Below are 13303 nucleotides of genomic sequence, written 5' to 3' on the forward strand. Positions count from 1 at the left end.
TGTATTAATAAATGCCATAATTATCCTTTTCTATGAAAAATTAATATCATATCAATTATTGCAAATTATTACCACGAATGGTCCACCATATAAATGGCCGGAATGTAAAAAAAGGGGGAAAATCCACTATATAGTAGGTTTTCCGTGGGGGTAATCTGGCTATAAAAAGGGTGAAAAGCCCACTATATAGTCAGCTTTCCCTGGGGGTAAAACTGCTATATAGCCATTTTTCCGGGGGGAAGAACTGCTATATAGCCATTTTTCCGGGGGGAAAGATGGCTAGGGGGAAAATGCACTATATAACACCGGCACCACCTCCCTCCCCATAAAAAAATGAAACAATTGTCGTTTTATTTGCTAAAATGTGTGTGGTTCAAGATTTTTCTAAAGGACATACCCGATTAGAATTGAAAAAGAGTCGTACGTTTAAAACTAATTTTGTCAACATTTTTAGATTTATTTGGTTATATTTTGGTCCATTTGGGTTAATAGATGCACCAGCGCAGCTCTAATTTATATATAATCAGGCCATAAATTCAAAATATTTTCAAAAATTAATAGCTTTAAATCCAGTGGATGAAAAAAAGGAAAGCAAGTCGAACTCGATGAGTGCTAATACCTGTGTTGAATGAATGGTACAGTAGGATATGCGCAAAAAAGTCCCGTCTACTCTTTCCTATCCTATATTTATTGGAATATTAAATCCGATTATAAAAGTCAAATTAAAAATCAAGTACGGATATGGACCTGTTTATCAAAAGTAAAACTACTCATAATTTATCTACAGTGCATCGTTATGGAGCTACACAGAAAGTTTTATATTAATTTGCCGAGCCAAATAAAAACAACCTGGAAAACGAAGAGAAAACAATGTGGCGACAGAATAACTGGCAAACTTATTAGGACTATATAGCCCCCCCCCCCCCTCTTGAAATGTATATACTGAAAACAGATTATTGGAGTACAACATCCGCACACAATTTAAAGAACATTTCATGGTTTTTTTTTTTATCATTTTCGCTAGCTAATGTAAGACATCACAAATACCCCAAACCCCCTCACGGAAAAGGAAATGCTAGGTGATGAGAGAGAGAGAGAGAGAGAGAGAGAGAGAGAGAGAGAGAGAGAGAGAGAGAGAGAGTCGATGTAAAATTAAAGCTTGCTAGTTGGTCTGCCCTACCCTAGCTACCTCCTCTCTTTTCTCCTTTTAGAGGCTTGATTATTGTCTATATATGCTTGTAACAAATCAATTTAATTTCAAATTCTAAATCAAAACTGAATTTGACACTACAAAACTCTCTGTCTGTCTGTGTCTGTCTGTGTCTGTCTGTGTCTGTCTCTCTCTCTCTCTCTCTCTCTCTCTCTCTCTCTCTCTCTCTCTCTCTCTCTCTCTCTCATCGACAATGGCACTGATACCCTACAATACACTATTCCTATCTGGATTGTTGTCGTTGAGGTTGTAAATCATTATATCTTCTATGGTTTAAAACTTTATGATAACCTATAATTTGACATGTCGATTATTTCATTGAATTTTGTTTCATAGCTAAAACCACACTCAGTTTTTAGCTCACCTGAGCTGAAAGCTCAAGTGAGCTTTTCTGATCACCTTTTGTCCGTCGTCCGTCTGTCCGTCTGTCCGTCCGTCCGTCCGTCCGTCTGTCCGTCCGTCTGTAAACTTTTTACATTTTGAACTTCTTCTCTAAAACCACTTCACCAATTTCAACCAAATTTGGCACAAAGCATCCTTATGGGAGGGCGAATATAAATTGCAGAAATAAAAGTCCGATCTATATTCAAAGCGGAGAAAACCTTGAAACCGTAGAAAAAGGGGGGTGCATTTTTAAAAATCTTCTTCTCAAGAACTACTGATTCCAATTCATCGTAGTTTAGCATAAATTATCCTAATGGGAAGGAAAATATAAATTGCAAAAATTAAGGTCTAATTCTGTTTCAAATCTGAGTTATTACGAAAATAATAATAAAGGAAAGGCGTGTTTTAATCAGTTTAATAGCTTTGGGTTCGGCATCCGATAGGTTCGGTATCCGGTAAAATGGGTAGACAAGACTTGGTTGGCCTGGGCATAACAAAAGATTGGCAGTTATTGATCTGCCAATCTCATTAAAATTTCAAGATATTTGATGGACCAGTATATTTGTATTTGCTGTAAATATTGCTGCAAAATAATGCGTATTTGGAATTGACGATTGCCGATCTGCCCCGGCTTTTATTTTGCCACGGCCTGGGTTTGCATACCCATTTTACCAAGACTCGTATTCCATACTTCTAAAACGAGGTTCTTTGTTTAAAGCAGCCATGACATTATACGAAAAAGGGTCGATCTGACTATGATGAATTTGCTTGTTCGCGAATGAAGGGAAATTTTTGAAACATGCAAAATATATTGGTGCCGATTTTGTGAAGTAAATTAAGGCTAAATATTTCAATGCGTTGACAGTTTTCACACATGACGTTGGTGTTAGCTTGTTCTGATTTTCGTTTCGTTTTCATTATTTATGTTTTGTAACCTGGAAACCATCGTCTGTATTTCGTGATTTTTACGTATCAAATCAAACAGAGACTTTGGTAAATCAAACAGTTTACTGTTTACCTGCGCAAATTAAGCAAAATCTGATGTATCAAAAAAGTACTGAAATACAATTCATTCTATCGGTAATTAGGCATTATCTTATCTTTTGCGTAATGGTAGATTACTGCAATAGGTTTTGTTGAGATGCTTGGCATTTTGTGGAGTTTATTCAGTTTAAATAGAGTTTGATATCGCTGAGGGAAATATGTAGGAATAAACATGTATATATATGATTCATTTCGAAAAAATAAATTGTGTTCTTTACATGTATTTGTAAAAGTGCATGTTTCTTGTGTTTAATTGTTTACAATTTCTATTTACTAACTATATTTAAGTGTTAAGCTTCGAATTATAAGCAAGATACATATATTTGCTCACAATTCTATGTTTGTACACAGATCTTAAAAACTAAAGATTAAAAAAGTAAAAAAAATTGTCAATATTTATTAAGAAAATTTTCAAAGTCTGTTTTTCCAGAAACCAACTTTAACAACTTATTATATTGTAAACTTAACCTTTCTTCGTCATTATTACTCCTACTGTACATGTGATCCTTGACTGTGTTTGTGTACATTTGTATAAACTGATTTTGAACCTCAAATACCAGTGAACTGGTCTTGAGTGAATAAAAGAATTGAAAATCTTAGGCCATTCTTTTTTTTCATTCCATTTTAAATGCTGAATAGGAAATACCAAGTTAAAAATCTTAAGTTGAATGTAATAAACTCATGGGAACAAAATATGACTCAAACCTAGGCGAACTGTGAGCTCTGTATCTTGCTTATAATTCTACGATTGACGCTGAAATGTTGGTTGAACATTAGAAATTCTATATGAATTAGAGTATGTTAAATACTTGTACAAACAAAATAAAGAATGGTCTTCTGTATATACCTACTCTCTGGGGCCCCCTCTTTATACAATAAATAATGTGAAATCTACATCAATTTTGATAGTTTTTCAGACACGGGTAAATAAAAATGACATCTTTAAAACAGTTCCCATAGTTCTGACACATTTCTGTTGCCATGGTTGCGGGGATAAAGTAATTATCGCTATTCCTAAGAAGTTATCACATTGGAAAATTATCCTGGTTTGTACGCGAAGTAAATAACATTCATTTAATTATAATGGACAAATAAATTTTTTGAATGTTTTTAATTTGAGGAATTGAGCACATTGAGGTACAATTTTCTTCTTCACATCTATACATGTAGGATTTTTAAAATAAAAAACAATAACTATTATATATTTTTTTAAATACAATAACTAGTAAGTAGTTGATGAAAAAAATGTACCTATATGCTTTCATATATTTTGATCGCCTTACAAAGTGTGGGGGGGGGGGGTAGAACGAAAATATAGGGAATTGGAAGTTAACAACTTAACAGTGTACTCCTACCAAATGTTTAGTTTTATATCTTGCGTAGGATTTTCTTATTTTTGTAAAAAAAAAAATAGTATTTCATGAAGGTACAATGTCAAAGATTACGTGTATGCAAAAATAAGTGTAAAATTCGAATACTTTACAATATTTATTTTTTGTTATTCTACCGAGGGACCATACGGCACAATATCTTTTGAACGCCCATTGTTGCTCAGGTGAGCGATGTGGCCCCATGGGCCTCTTGTTATTATTTAGATTAAACAGATCTTTCTTCGCGAGCCGATTTTTACACAGTTGGGGCGAATACACAACGGGTTAAAATGGTTCGGGGGGGGGGGGGGGGATGATACATACAGGACAAACAAAATCACATAGATTTGCAAGGCCCACAGTGTCATCACTAATTTAATTGTTTATCCTGTGGGGGGTCAATTTATCAATGTTAATTTAACCATTTTATAACCACAATATAAGAGCTATTAAGACATTTATTTGTAGGAAAGAGCATGTACGAATGATCTTTTTTTAGAACAGTTTGAAGTTGCTAGGATACAGGTTTCAGATCCATGATTTGATTGGTTAATTTAGATATTGAATCTCGAATTTCGAATCTCGAATCTCGTATTTCGAATCTCGTATTTTGAATCTCGAATCTCGAATGATCCTTCTCGGCTTTCGTAGAAACCTGCTATATATCTCCGTTTGTAAGGACTATTGTAAAGCTTTGGAATCCAGTAAAAAAAAGTAAGTCAAATTTATTTTGTGTATTGGGGATATTAAAGATATCCATTACAGGTTTATGTTTTTGAAGTATTTCCTGCTTGGAAAGAATGCTATGGGTGCATGTAGGATTACCATGTGTAGAATCAAAACCTAGTTCTTTAAAAATGCAATCAAAATTATGTGCCTTTCAATCTGTCTAGTTCTTTTCTCACTTGTGCTTTATTGAAAAGTGAAAGATAGGTGGTTTTTATGTGACCTCTCAGTCGTTTAATACGAGATTTTAATATACATCTGATGCTTTTAACCCACTCTGACAATGTATCCGGTTCTTTTTTTTCAGATTTTGCCCATCGCTTGGCGTAATCTTCAACAGAATTTATGATATGTATAAAATTACGACGCCATGTGAAGAATCTAGGCTCCCTAAATTCTGGTCCTTATATAATTAGTGATTTTAGGTCTTCGTTGTTAACTAAATTAACATCAACAGTAATGACGTGTCTGGCAGGACTATAGTTGTAGGGCGAAGAAGAACATACGCACGCGTACGTTGGAGATTTATTTTGCAGATGTTCGATGTTAAGGTCTTGTATAGTTTGTTTGTAATTGAAGAGTTTGGAAACAACGGTTGAAGTATAGTTTTAAGAAATACAAGGGGTTGACTTTATCTTGAAATATGGTTGAATGCAGGACTGAACTTTTTGTGATTAAGAATATTGCTTATATTAACAGGATCGATTTCCTTGTTTGAAAAAATAACGTGGTCTATGAGCAGTATTTTCTGTTTGTGTAGGCTTAAAAAGCCGATGATAAGCAATATCCATAATCATGGATCCGAATCTGTATTCCGGTGTACAAAAGTCAAAAAGCGACTTTTTAGATTATAGATTAACATTTCCTGATATGTACGGAAACGTTTAACTGCCTCTCATTGGCGCTATAGAGCGCGATATATTCACATAAATATATTGTCATATATGATTGTTTTAAAGTTTAGCAATTTGATTATGACAAAAAACTTTATTTAGTGACACCATTTTCATATTGTTTTGACGTCCTAAGCACTTTAATCTATTAGAGTCCAATTTCGCGCTAAAATAATGCGTAAAATCTTGGTCTTCCGTGAAAAAAAAATATTATACCTAAATGGAAATCGTTAGGCTTACTAGTACTTAATTAATAAAATAAAAACAGGTAGATGAACTTTCACCTAATTCATAGCTAAATGAAATGCAAGGAAGAAGATAAACCTATTTCTATTATTGAATGGATTGAAACTATAAGGGTATTAGTTCTACGCAATTTTCCGGTTTTCATGATCATGGCGCCGGTCCAGTATGTATAATTTTATTGATATTGATAGTTATACATTAACAACAGATCTAGTTATACATTTACAACAGATCTAGAATAAGAAATGAAATGATATATTTATGTTTAAACATTCAATTGTAAACATGATTTTTAAACTATCAATTCTATAAGAAACAATATTACCAATTACCTTTGACGTATTTTCTGCATGTGGCAATTGCAAATGATATAAACATATACTTGTACATACAATTGTATGATGTACCAGGCCGGGCATGTGACATATTTTATCCTTATACATATATTTCAATAATCAACCCCCATTTATGATCACCGGTACAGTAATAAAATAGCGTTAAATAGAGTTAGGAAATACTACTTTGAAAATGAAGTACAAATGTAAATAAACTTTTATTCACTAGACTTATCGTATACATGTACTTATTAAGATTTTAACGCCTTTAGAAATCCCTGACGTGCACATGGGCACACGGCACACATGTATTGTATATCTTGTATAGTCTGTGTTAGTTCCACCCTCTCAACTACAATGTAATCTACATGTAACAACGGTACCAAATACTACCATGCATTAACTAATTGAATGAGCGTTGCATTTTCTCATTACCATGATTTGATGTCAGTGTTTTCTTCATTCACGTGGTAAAAAGACGCATCAAATCATAATGATTAAAAAAGGCAACGCTCATGCTATCAGGTCATGTATTATATTATTTAAAAGCAAATACAATTATTAGGGTTTTCCGTTTTCAACGGAAAACCCTTCTGTTATTCTATGGTTTCTTTTTCTTTATTATTATACTTTTTTTTCTTTTTCTGACTTTTTTGGAGCGTTATTTCTCAGAAACTATTCAACCGATTTACACCAAATTTTTAGGAGTTATAAGGCATCAATGTCGCTACTGATTATTAAAATTTCAAATGATTACGTCACTTCCGGTTTCAGATATGGACGATTTTGTAAATTTTTAAGGGTCATTTTGTCCACGCATCTCCTCTGAAACTAATCATGATAAAAGCTTGAAATTTGCAGGGATTGTAGATGAATGTCTGTAGATTTCCCTCCATGCTTCCAATTGCGAAAAATGCGCAAGGCCTAGAAGCTCGCCTGAACCTGAAAATAAGCACCAAATTTGTTCACAAAATTTTCGCACATTTTCCGTAATATCTTTTGACGTATAAATATTTTGTTAAAACATGTAATGCAAAAGCTGTTTCAATTTGCACGGGCTTTTATTTGATATCAAGAAAAAGGGGCTGGCCCTTCAAATTAGGGGCCAAGAGGGCTCTAAAGTCTATTTGCAATAACTTTTTAGTGAACAATAATTTGTTATCAATTATAGAAGCAAAAATGTTTATTGTACAGCTGTTTATCTATACAGTACCATACTTAAGTCATATATTATGTAATTAGGGGTTTCAAGGGACCAGAAGTTCAAAACTTTGATCATTAATATCTTAAAAAGGAGAAATATTTTGAAAAGCAATGTAGAACAAAAGTTGTTCAAAATAATGTTTTGTACAGTATGCTACCTTAAATGTTTTTGTTTATGACCCCATTTAGGAGTAAAAGGGTCGGCCCCTAAAACACATTTGTACAGATATCTCAAGAACGGTAAACATTTTGTGAACACTTGTTAAACAAAATATGTTTATATTTACAAGACCTTTCATTTGATGTCAAGAAGAAGGGGCTGGCCCCTCAAATAAGGGGCCAAGAGAGCTCTAATGTCTTCTTACAATAACTCTTTACTGAACAATATTTTGTTATTAATTATAGAAGCAAAAATTTTCATTGTACAGCTGTTCATCTATACATTACCATACCTAAGTCATGTATTACATAATTAGGGGTTTCAAGGGGCCAGAACTCAAAACTCTTATCATTCATATCTGAAAAAGGAGAAATATTTTTAAAAGCAATGTAGAAAAAAAGTTCTTCAAAATAATGTTCTTAACAATATGATACCAACAATTTTGTTGTTAGTGGCCCCGGTAAGGGGTTAAAGGGTCGGCAACTAAAACGCATTTGTACAGATATCTCGAGAACGGTTTACAATTCATGAACACTTGTAGAACAAAATATGTTTATATTAGCGAGACCTTTTATTTGATATCAAGAAAAAGGGGCTGACCCCTCAAATTAGGGGCCAGAAGGGCTACTAAGTCTTTTCATAATAACTCTTTTCTGACAAATAATTTGATATTAATCATAAAGCAGCAAAGAAGCTTTTATTAAGTTTAATTTAAAACCAAAACCCGTTTTAAAATCGGACGATGCATTACAGAGATATCGGGGTTTAAAAAATTGATTTTTCCGGAAATTTTGATTCCGCGTTCTTGGTTTAAAAAAAAAGCGTAATGTTTAAAGTAAAATTAACTCGTACCAAAAATAATTGTTAATTCGTACTTGAACACATTCGGATTTTTTTTAAAAGTCGTTCTTGAAATCGGAAAGGTGTTTGCAAAGTTGTACATAAAATCATTCGTATTTTGTTAAGTCGAACCAGGAATAAATCGATTTTTTCATCTTTTATATTTTAGTTACTCTTGTTATTGGTTTAAGAGCTCTGCTTCTTACAGGAACTTCCAGCTTTACTTCCGACATTAACGGAAAACCCACTCGTTGCTTTGCAACGAGCTTTGCTCTAGTTGTATATTTTGTTCGACGCTTTTGTAAATAAAACATTTTTTCCTACTTTATGGGTAGTGGTGGTGGTGGGAGTAATATACTACGTGTAAGTAAAGGGGTTCATGTTGTTAAAATGTTTAATTGCATGCATCTGTCTCAAAACTCATTTCACATGTTTATTGTAGAGTAATCCTAACATACAAGATCATAACGAACTGCTTAAATATAGATCATACAGCAGTTCTCTTAATACGACGGCAAATACTTATACTAATTGCAGTTATTATAAAGTAATTACTGTTCTTTGTTTCAGTTCAGTTTTCTTATAAAAGGAAAGCATGTTTATATCGACATCGCTATCAAGCATTTATTTTATTGTTCTTTGTCTGATTTTCTATTTCAATATAATTAATTAACATTCATAAATCAACATTGAAAACCTTATATTTTTTAAAGTCGATAACGCAGATAGCAATAAAACTCAATAAGGTGATTTAAATTATAAAGAAATTACAAGATACAATTCAATTCATTTACATAAATAAGAGGTCATAATATTCTATATGTTGACAATACAATAAATAAAATGACAATTTATAAGTTGGAACACAACAAGTGTAGGCCCCGGTACGCTTCCTTTGTCGACTTAGTCCTTTCATGTGCAATGCTTAACTCTTTTACTTTAAGTTCCCTTTCAGCTTTAAAAAAAATATTTCTTTGTTCTATGAAGATTTAATTTCGCAGTGAATAAACTGCTTTGTTGTAAGTCTGATCCATAGCTGTTGCTATTACCATGTACAGAAGTAGTTCTGAGAAATGTGCAACCTAGAATAATGTGTCAGCCACTTGCATACAATAAGAGTGCAACATTCTGTCAAGGTGATGGATTTGAATTACCATCAAATATATGGAAATTGGCACCCCCTGTTTCAATACTTCTCCTATTTGAATGTAAAAAGGCAATGGTGTTCATTTAATTGCGATACTAAGTTAAAGATTTCAAACCGTGAGTAACCCGAGACATTTCATGACCATTTTTTGGTAATTCAAGACAAGTAATAATTATTGAAATTTACATCTGAAACCTTGTCACATTTAATCTTTTTTATTTATTACAAATCTATACTAATATCGTATTCAAAATACAAACACCTTAATCAACACTTATTGAATAAAGTCCACCATTGGACCTTAAGACAAAAACAAACACACACATATCTGTATAGTTCTTTATTGAAATGTATTATAAGATATGTCGTCGGAAATATAAGACCTGCTATTCATAAAACGAAACCAAAACATTCACGCCGAATCATTGACATCTGCTGGTTTGTTTTTTAGGTCTTTCCTCCTTTCAGGTGAAAGACCTCTTGCATTCTTTATGCTTTTTATTCTGCTTTTTTTTCTATTTAGCTCGGGGTGACTTTTTTATTATTAGAGTTATCCAAACAATCTAAACTTTATGTAATTGCTCATTAACAGTTATGGTACCAATTGACCCTGTGTCAAAAAACTCCCAGAACGTACAGACAATTAATATTGGATATCAACAAATAAGCAGTTTTAAAGCTTGGTATTTGGTAAATAACAACTAATAAACTTATGGTTTTGAGAATCCCCCTGCTATGTTTAAACTCATGAATGGAGATAATATACGCATGAAAAAATACAGCTTGGCGCAAATGAAAGATAAATACAATCTTAGCATACATTGCTGATATTGGGAAAAAATTAAGTATAAATGTGAATCATGCTCGAGAAAAACTACCGATTGACCCAATTTTGAGTAAATCGTGTTTGAAAAGTAAAAATGTACCTAATTTCCATGATGTTGCGAAAGGTTTTGACAATATTTCAAATAAACGAAATATTTATATTTAACCCCAGCAATAACTGAAAATACGTTACTTCTCAAAGGTTTTTTTATAAAAATATTTTTCATGTAGTATCATTAATCATTTGTGCCGATGCGATTTTTTTAGATTTTTTACCGAGTTAGGATGGGCATTTCACGTAATTAAGAAAAACACACGACGTCCCAAAATCAAAAATAGTGTTGGATATCGCTGTTTATTTACCTGATTTTTTTTAAAATTGCCCGGTTAAAATATGATCATTAAAAAAGAATTGTTTTCCGATTTAGAGTTAACTTATGACAGCCTTAACATAGTTGCGTACGTGCATGATTCAATTTGAGCAGAATCGGTTTATGGTTTTATCGTTAGTTTTGTAAAGATTGCCCAATATCAAATAGGAGAGGTTTTGAAACAGAAGAATACCAATTCCCATACATTTAAAGGAAATCCAAAGTCTGTTTTAACGAATGTTGCACTACGAGGGTAAATTTAAAAAAATACGGCGCAATGAAAAGTAAAAACAGTATTGATTTACCTTTAAAAACCTGATATAAAAAGTGAAAATGCTGAATGGTGGAAAAAAAAAGTAAACAAATATTTGCACATTTGTGTGTAACTCTTACACATTTTGTGGGGGTTGTGGTAACTGTATTTTGGACATCAAACAGTGCGAAAGAGAGTAGAATATCTGTAAATATTTTGTCAAAAGAATAAACAACGTCATCTGAAACTAAGGGATTTTCTTTCTGTAAACGGAAAGACATGTGATAAAAAATATGAAAACTTCCAGGAACAAACCAATGGTTTTCGAACAATTGTGAACAAATTAGACGTCAAGTGATACAGTGCCGATTTCAATTGTACGGTGAAGAGCAAAAAAGACTCAGGGTGATATAAAGATTGGATATTTCTATTAAAGGGTACCTGCAGCCAAACCGATGTTAAACATATGTCAAAGAATTTAATTACCAAAATTTAATGCAAAATCGATGCAAAAATAACTGGGTCACGCCGCTTCAAAGTGGCTATTTTTACCTGCTTTGGGAAATCTAATCAAGAGAAAACAGAATTAGGCGATAACGAGGCTTCAGCAGAAGTGACGTCACGAGGTCAACACGAGGGAAATTTCTTTACAAAGCTATACAAATTAAATTCGATTTTTCAGCCAAAATGATTAATATAGGTCTGATGTTTTGACGTATCTAGTTATTTCAAGTATTGTAGATTTAGAAATTTGTATCCGTAATTATTTTATTACAGTCAGATTTATTTTTAAAGGATTTTAAAATTTACTATTACCGTCGCCCTTTTACCTGTTTACCGATGAATACGATATCTTAAAACGCTTGCATGGGCAGATTTATGTTCATTATTCATTCTTTGATTACATAACATCCTTTCACACACGAGTGATCTGAGACAATGACACAGGTAAACAGGTAAACTAACGAAGCCACTGCTCCAGACACACGTGTATCTGGGGTATGTATACACATGGTACACGAGTCTGGTGAACAAAGAGAGGGTTTCACACCTCTGGACTGGTAAATTGAATTGTGTATAATCAGCTACTCAATTGTTAAACAATAAAAAAGAAAAATAAATTAGACTGTGTGAATCAAGCATTCGTAAGCTAATACATGTATATAGTCCGTCAATCAGTGATTTAAAAGACTATCAAACAGTAAAACTAATGTTCGAAGTATAAATGCCTTTATTGTTACTTATCTAATCACTGAAATAATGACCAAATTCAGCAATTTAAACCTTTTTATGTGATCAAGTAATTATTTCGGAAGTAATTACATGTACATTTACGTTGGTCTTAATTTCTTATTTAATCAAGTGCAACTTTCTTTCGAGTGCTATGGTCAGCAATTAATTAACGCTTTAACTCCACATTACTTAAATTGTTATACTGACAGCGAATCATTATGAAATCTGAATAAACTTGAACATTTTGAGAAAGGGTGCAAAAAAATGTTAAATGAAATTCAATTATCGTATTTTTAAAACAATACGAGACAGACTTTATCATGCAGCCATCTTGGACTTTCGTCTTGATCCGTTTATAATCCCGTGTTTGTTTGTTAAAGAATGCATACTATTTTGATTGTTATTAGTCCTATATCATTATTATTGAATAATCGGGCGAAATCATTTGTAATTTTATGCCTTATACGAGGAACAGATCCCGCGTTACCTTTTACGAAATATGTATCATCAATATTATTAATCAGTTCATAATGTCACGGAAAAATCATTCGAAAGAATGCCAATATTAACAAAATATGTTTCTTAAAACAAAAGTTTGATTAAATGCCATTTTGCTACATATGATTTGCATTTATATGCAAAATGTGTTACACATTTGACTAAATTCATAAAGCAAACAATTTTCCGAATTCGGCATTTTTGTTCGATAAAAAACGGGTTTAAACTCAAACAACAATATATTTAGTCATCCAGGGTTGATAAGGAAATAAAACAAGAGAAAAAAATGTTCATATACTATGGTGTCCGGATAGGGCCATTTGCGTTAGCGCGACATCGCGGTAAGATAAACGAGACATCGCGCTAACTCACAACACGCCGTCGCGCTAACGCAACTTTGCACAACACGTCGTCGCGCTAACGCAACTTTGCATAACACACCGTCGCGCTAACACACAACACGCCGTCGCGCTAACGCAACTTTGCACAACACGCCATCGCGCTAACACACAACACGCCGTCGCGCTAACACACAACACGCCGTCGCGCTAACACAACTTTGCAC

This window comes from Magallana gigas, chromosome 7, assembly GCF_963853765.1.
Source record: "Magallana gigas chromosome 7, xbMagGiga1.1, whole genome shotgun sequence".
Lineage (NCBI taxonomy): Eukaryota > Metazoa > Mollusca > Bivalvia > Ostreida > Ostreidae > Magallana > Magallana gigas.